Raw genomic sequence first — 8,242 nt, forward strand, 5'->3', positions numbered from 1 at the left:
CACACCTTTGATCCATCACTCAGGAGGCAGAGACAGGTGGGTCTCTGTGTGTTCGAAAATAGCCTGTTCTACATACTGAGTTCCAGAAAGAGCCAGAGGTAGTGAGTCTCAATAAATAATAATAATAATGATAATAGTTTGTTTATAATGCCAGGATCCAACCCAAGGCCTCAAGCATCCCAGGGAGTGCTCTACCATCTAAGATCTATCCTCAGCATTGTTTATGGGAGGTCTTTCTTGCAATATTGTCCATGCTGGTCTTTGGATTCAAACCATCCTCCAACTCAGCCTTCTGAGTAGTTGGGATCACACACACATAACAACAGGCTCAACTACTTTTGTACTATCTTTTTCTTTAATTTTCTTTTTTTTTTTCATTTGTTTGTTTGTTTATTTTTTCGAGACAAGATTTCCCTGTGTAGCTTTGCAGCCTGTCCTGGAACTCGCTCTGCAGACCAGGCTGGCCTCGAACTCACAGAGATCCACCCGCCTCTGGCTCCCCAGTGCTGGGATTAAAGGCGTGCGCCACCACCGCCCTGCTTAATCTTAAAATCCCATCTGTGTGTAGGCACACACGTGCTATGGTGTAGATGTGGAGGTCAAAAGACAACTTGCAGGGTAGGTTCTCTCCTTCTGTCACGTGGGTCTTGGGGATTGAACTCAAGCTCCCAGGCTTGGTGACAAATACTTTGACCCTCTAAACCATCTGGCTGACCCTGTCTAATTCTTAAAACCTTTTACAATTACACTTTTATTGTGTGCGCACACATGCCTTTGGTTAAACTGGGTAAAGGGCACAGTTCCACGTCAGCTGGTGCACACTGAGTCTGAAGGGCTGGAGAGGGCAGGAAGACTAGAAAACAGGATTATCTGTGGCCTTGGGCGGAGGAGGAGGAAGAGCGGAGAGAGCAGAGTTGGTCAGAGTGAGGAGGCCTTAGGCGCTAGGAGGTGGACAGCTTAGTTTCAGGGACAGAAGTGGGTAAACCAACGCCTGAGGGCTTCAGCTATTAGCTGGATGGGAGGCTAAAACAGGGGTGAGTGAGTAGGGGGAAGGGGGGCGGGGGACAGGATGATGAGCTTCAGAGCCCAGCGTTTCAGAACCCAAGCCTCTTTTGTGGGATTCAGCTCAATAATTTGTTGGCACCAAGGTTTGGTCTACACTTTGGTTTAAGGAAAAAAAAAAAAAAAAGATCTGGCCTCTTTACTAACTCTCTGCCTTGCTCCATGGATGGTTGAAATGGTTGACTGAATACAAATGACCCTGTCTACAAGCTTCCCGGCAGCAGAGGACCATTGTATGGCTTCTCTCCACATCATCCATCCGGGCCTAGATCAGTGCCTGGCATATGGCCAGGACTTGAAAACATGGCTCATTTCAATGAACAAAAGGGCAACAGAACTGTGGTCGCCAAGAGGGAAAGAGCGAAGTGGGTAAAAAGCTGGGAACAAGCCTGTGTGTGAAAAGAGTCTTGTGAGGAGGCTCAGGGCATGGCGCTCCCACGACACAGCACAGGAACTGGCCCTGGTGGCCAGGACGGCCGAGGCTCCGGCTGCCCCGCACTGCCCGGCCGAACAGCACTAACGACAGAACTGGTTTCAAAGACGTCTGTAGCTGCACAAGCTGGAGCACACTTATAATCCTGGCCCTGGAGAGAATGAGGCCGGGGGATCAAAAGTTCAGGGCCAAACTGGGCTATGCAAGACCTTATTTTTAAAACGAAAGACAGACTGTCCTTTGATAAAAGCAATATTGAGGAAAAGAAAAGACATATATCTTTTAACAGAAAACTGTAAAGCCACAGAAAAGAATGATGATTATTGCTGTGGAATGGCATTCGAGATTGATTGTGAAATCTAAAATTGCAGGAATTGTAATGGAGCATGCCTGTAGCCTCTGCCACTCTGGGCCCTGATTCAGGAGCATCACTTGTGACTAGGAGTTCAAGGCCAGCTAAGGTAATATATCCAGGCATGACTGTACCAAAAGAAAATTAAAATTTGGCAATGGTGGTTACATGCCTTTAATCCCAGCACTTGGGAGGCAGAGACAGGTGGATCTCTGTGAGTGTGGGACCAGCTTGGTCTACAGAGTGAGTTCTAGGAGAGGTAGGATTACATAGAGAGAGCCCGTCTCAGAAAATAAAAAAGCCAAATACTCAATGATGCTACCCATTTATAATACCAGCAGTTAAAACACAGAAGCAAGCGGGGCGGTGGTGGCCCACACATTCAATCCCAGCACTCGGGAGGCAGAGCCAGGCGGATCTTTGTGAGTTCAAGGCCAGCCTGGTCTACAGAGTGAGGTCTAGGACAGCCACCAAATCTACACAGAGAAACCCTGTCTCACAAAACAAAACAAAAAACAACAACACAGAAGCTTGAGGAGCAGGGAGTCAAAGTCACCCCTAGTACAGTTAGTTATCTTGAGGATGGCACACTCGACATGACACCCCACATCAAAATAACAAAACAAAAACCAAGAGAGCAGTTAAGGTTTTGTTTCTTCCCCACATCTTAAAAATCCTGCCCCCCCAGCCTCTTCCCTTTCATCAAGTGCTCCATTTTTTGGCTCCCTCACCAGCAGAACTGCTTGAATGGGTCCACAGCCTTGCTGTGTCCAGGTCCTTTCTTCTGGTGTTTTTTTAATAGGCTTTATGAAAGCCTATTAAAGGAACAAGCTGGCCCTGAAATCACTGTGAAGCTGAGGCTGGCCTCGAACTCCTGGTTCTTCTTTGTCCGCTTCTCAGGTGCTGGGATTAGAGGCATGCACCATCATGCCCATGTTAAGATTCTCACTCTGGAGCCAGATGTGGTTTTACATTCTTATGATCTCATCTCTCAGGAGGTGGAGGTTGGAGGGAGTGTGAGACCAACTTGAGCTACAATTGTGAGACCCTCAAAAAAAAAATTTCCACTGTTGCTGGAATGAGGCTCTTGGTTGGGCCCATGCTGGGCATGTTTGAGGCCCTGGGTCCTATCCCAGTCTTAATCTCAAAGATGCGAGGAAAAAACCGAACCAAATCATCATGGCCAATTTAATTAAAGCAAACAATAAATTAAAGTAAGCTCAGCCAGTGGCACACACCTTTAATCCAGCACCTGGGAGGCAGAGGCAGGTGGATCTCTGTGAGTTCGAGGCCAGCCTGGTCTACAGAGCGAGTTCCAGGACAGCCAAGGCTAAACAAAGAAACCCTATCTTGAGAAAGAAAAAAAAAATTAAAGTAAGCTTTTTTTTTTTTTTTTATTCATGTACATTGGCTGCCTCTCCCTAAGGTGAGGTTGAAGAGATCAGCATTGGATGTGGGGAACAGAAGAGCTTTTATAGCCCAGAGATAGGGGGTTTCCAAATGGGGGATTTATCAGGCAAATGGAAGGTCGGGTTAAAGGAGCAGGGTGAAACAAGGTGGCCATAGCAGGGTAGTTATAACAACAGGTGATCACAACAACCTTTTGAAACAAAGACAGGGTTGCCATTCCTGGAACAGGCAGTACAGAACCATCTGTAGTTAAGGTTACAGGTGGAGCATACATAGCCCAGTCCTTCAGAAACAGAGGTTTAATCATAAACAGAATGAGCCTAGTTTATCTTTACGTTAAGATGGCATTCAAGCCTAAAGTTGGCAGGCTGGTTCATCACCAGCGCAAGTAATAAAATAAACTCTCAGTCTTCCTGTCTGGACCCCATAGTGCTTTGTCACTCTTGGAGAGGAGCCAGCCCGGAGCTTACCTGGCCTCGTATTTTAGATCACAAGCCACCCAGCACCAGCATCACTCCCTAGCCCACTTCCTGCTTACCAGTTCTCTGGGACATTTACTGCCTTCTAACATGGCTGCACATGGTTATTAGGTTGTTTTATTGCCTTCCCCCTACTGGACTGTCAGCTCTATGAAGACAGAGTTCCTGCTTCGCTGGCTGGATTCCCCAGTGCCTGGAAAAGAGCCAGGCGAGGGCTGTTTGCCACCATCCCCAGGACCTAAGTTTGATCCCAAGACCCACATGCTGAAAGGAGAGAACCAACTCTCCAAAACGGTCCTCTGACCTCCTCGAATGGGCCACAGGTGAGCACGCATGCACATACACATAAACACATACAATGCTTTTTCTTTAAGTGCTGGAAGAGATCTTGTCTAGCAGAATAGTACTTAGATTGGTGGGGATGGGGATTAGCTGAGGGCTGGGGGAGCCGAAAGAAGGGAGGTGCTAATTTACGAGGCAAAAATGTTAGCGCTGGCTGGAGATGAGTCCCATGGCAGAGGAGATGAGTGTCCAGGGAATAAGAAGCCACTTCAAATGGACTGTGGCACAGCAAAAAGAGGAAGAATGTAATGGAGCCAGAACCTGTGTGTGTGTGTGTGTGTGTGTGTGTGTGTGTGTGTGTGTGTGTTTCCTCCTCCAAGATAAAGTATGACTAGGTGGTTCAGGCTGCGCTCAGACTCCAGATTCTCCTCTTTCCCAAGGGCTGGGATGATAAGCCTGCAGGTCATGCCTTTTTGAACCCTGCATCTTTTTTTTGTTTGTTTTAAAGATTTGTTTATTTTATGTATATGGGTGTTTCGTTTTCATCTGCACACCAGAAGAGGGCACTGGATCTTTTGGTTGGTTTGGTTGGTTGGTTTGTTTTGTTTGAGACAGGGTTTCTTTGTTCAGCCTTGGTTGTCCTGGAACTAGTTCTGTAGACCAGGCTGTCCTCAACTCAAAGATCCACCTACTAGCCGGGCGGTGGTGGCACACGCCTTTAATCCCAGCACTCGGGAGGCAGAGGCAGGCGGATCTTTGTGAGTTCGAGGCCAGCCTGGGCTACCAAGTGAGTTCCAGGAAAGGCGCAAAGCTACACAGAGAAACCCTGTCTCGAAAAAACCAAAAAAAAAAAAAAAAAAAAAAGATCCACCTGCCTCTGCCTCCACAGTGCTGGGATTAAAGGCGTGTGCCACCACTACCCAGCTGGCACTGGATCTTATAGAACTACAGTTATAGACAGTTGTGAGCCACCGTGGAGGTACCAGGAATTGAACTGAGGACCTCTAGAAGAGCAGCCAGTGCTCTTCATGACACTGAGCCGTCTCTCCAGCCCCTTGAACCCTGCAGTTTAATACCAGCTCCAGTATGGGCAAGTTTCTTGTTTTGTTTTCATTTGAGGTAGACTCTCACTATGTAGCCCAGGCAGACCTGGAACTCACTGTGTAGACTCTTCTGACCTCAAACTGCAGGCAATTCTCCTGCCTCACCCTCCCGAATGCTGGGATTACAGTTATGAGCCACTATACCTGGGTGGACAAGGTTTTCAACCTCTCCTTGCCTGAACTTCCTATTTTCTATCTATCGGATGTACAGACACCACAGGGGTCTGTGTGCATTGAAGGGTTAAATCAGTGGATGCCACGCTGGTCCAGGGCTGGTCCATCCTCTGGTTGTAGCAGGAAATTAGAGCTAGGCGGTAATGGAGAGAATGCCATGCTGTTTGGCTCCGCCCACCTCTCCCTCGGCTTCTCCACTGTGAGGAAGGCTTTCGAGGAGAGCTTTTAAATGCTCAGCTGTTCACAAAAATAGCCTTCCCGTAGAGCCCCTGGATGCAAGCAGACGATTTCTTTGTTACTCAGCGGCTGGTGGGTGGGTGGGTGTGTCTCTGCTGCTCACTTCCTGAATGAACAGCTGTGCCCTCTCCGTGCGTGGGGGGATAATCACCACGATACTTCAAACCAGGGCCAGCCTCCTTCATTCACTGGGCCCTGCTGCTGGCAGCCCCAGCCTGTGTTTACCAGTGTCGGGGACAGAAAAGAAACTGGACGCAAAGGGAGGGATCAAGACCTTGGCCGTGGCCTTAGCCTGGTCTGCAAAGGGCCAAGTCCTAGCCCCCATTGAACCGGCCTTTGAGGTATGGCTCCCACCTCATGGGTCGGCTCCTAACACTGACTTCCTTCCCTTTTCCTGCTGCATCAACCCCTTCCCATTGCTCCGCTGAGGGATCCTTCGGCCCACCTCAGCGGAGGGCCTCTCTCCACGACTGCTTTCTAGGCTCAGGCAAGCCTGGTTCATTCCTGGCACTGAGCTCAGAGAAATCCTCTGAGCTCCCTTCCACTGAATCCATCACTCAGTTCAAAGCCACTGGAAAGACAGCTGGCCTGGGCACCAGTATCCCAACCCAGGTCTGGTCACTGGTTCTGTTGGGCCAGACCTTGTCTCAAAAGGAGCAGAAATTAGTTTCTTCAAGATTTATTTATTTATGTACTTTATGTATATGTGAGTGCTCTGTTCGCATGTATGCCTGTATAACAGAAAAGAGAATCAGGTAGAAGCCATCAGATCCCACTATAGATGGTTGTGAATCACCATGTGTTGCTGGGAATTGAACTCAGGACCTCTGGAAGAGCAGCCAGCGCTCTTAGCCACTAAGCCATCTCTCCAGCCCCTTGGAAAAAAAAGACAAAGAAGGAAGTGGGGGACCAAAAGGGAGAGGAAGGCCCCTCAGTGTGGGGCAGTGGGACAGCCCCCAATCTCTCCTGGATTGTCGTGACAGAGCCGGGCAGTGGTGGCGCACGCCTTTAATCCCAGCACTTGGGAGGCAGAGAGGCAGGTAGATCTCTGTGAGTTCGAGGTCAGTCTGGAATACAAAGGGAGTTTCAGGCCAGCCAGGGCTCTCTAGTATGACCCTGCCTAAAACCAAACCAAACCAAACAAACAAAAAACCACCACCACAACAAAATCATTTCTAGACATGTGTGGCGCGCATGGTGTTGCATCCAACACTCCTATACCCAGGTGACTAACACAGGCTAATTCTTCTCCCCTACTGACCCCCCTTTCCTCTCTAGTGTGGTAAGGACTACAAAAATAAGTGAATCTGTCCAGTGTATAAAAAAAGGACAATGCACACTTTCTGGCACGGAAGAATCCTCAGTGCACTTTGGCTACTCTTACGAGTCTTCGTTTTGATTTATTTTTCTTATCTTTCCTTTCCATCTTTTTAATCTTTATTCTGGTGTGTGTTTGTCTGCTTGAGCTTTTTTAAAAGTCATTTTTTATCTGTGTGTGTGTGTGTGTGTGTGTGTGTGTGTGTCTCTGTGAGTATCTGCCACATGTGTGCCGATGAGTTGGATCCCCCCCCCCCCCCCCCCCCCCCCCCCCGCAGCTGGAGTTGCAGGCAGCTGTAACCCGTACCGCATGGCTGCTGGGAACCCACAGGTCCCCTGGAAGAGCAACTGAGCTGCTGAGCTCTGGCTCATTTGTTTTTGCTTTGTTTTGATGGACACGGGTTCTTATCATAGAGTCTAGGCTGACCTGAAACTCACGGCAGTCCTCAGCCTCAGTCCTTAGTGCTGGGAATCACAGGTACATACTAGTACGTCTGTTGGTGTTGTTTGTTTGTTTGTTTGTTTGAGACAGGGTCTCTCTAGGTAGCCCAGGGTAGACTCAAACTTGTAATCTTTCAGCCTCACCCTCCCAAGGGCTGGGACTTATCCGTCTGTGCCAGCTCGCAGGGCCCCTCCTTGTGACTCAGTAGTACTAAATTGACACCAGAGAAGACTTCTTTCTAAGCTGAAGTTGAGGAGAGGCGACCGGAAGGAGGCAGAGAAGCCCCTTATGGATGCCTCTTGCAGCCTGGCCCTGAGCTCATAGACAGAGTTCTAAAGGAGTTGCCTAGGGTCTGAGAGTCAAACCCAGGACTGTCTGAAGTGAGACCCCAGAACTAAACTGCTTGGACTGAATCTGCTGAGTCTGGCCCCTCTTCTAGGAGCCTCCCTGACGCTGTGTATGTGTGTGTGTGTGTGTGTGTGTGTGTGTGTGTGTAGGAAACAGAGAGACACTCATTACTCTTTTAGACTCCGCTTCCACTGGCTTCAGCAGCCCCTCCCGAGAACCTTTGTATGCCAGAGAGATTTGACCACATTCTTCACTGGAAAGCTCAGCTCCTCTGAGAGGACAGAGCGCAGCACCAGCTGCTGGGGTCAGTCTGAGACTGGGCGGAGGTAGGGGGTGGGGGGTGGGAGGAGATGGAATGTCTTGGAGTCCCTAGGAACCTGGTTTATTCCTAGAGGGTCTCCCCTCTCCTCTGGCCCCCTCCCTTCTCCAGGACACATCCCCCAACCCTGCGGGACCTCCCCGTATGAACACATGCACATAAGCACCCCTCTGCACCTCAAAGTTCCTGCTGTCTCTAGCTCCTCCTCTGCATTCATTCCTCAGCAGCTACCCTGACCTGGTGGGGCTAATTATACCTTGGTCCAGCAATAAAAGCCACTTTCC

Source organism: Peromyscus maniculatus, chromosome 20 (assembly GCF_049852395.1).
Source record: "Peromyscus maniculatus bairdii isolate BWxNUB_F1_BW_parent chromosome 20, HU_Pman_BW_mat_3.1, whole genome shotgun sequence".
NCBI classification, from domain to species: Eukaryota; Metazoa; Chordata; class Mammalia; order Rodentia; family Cricetidae; genus Peromyscus; species Peromyscus maniculatus.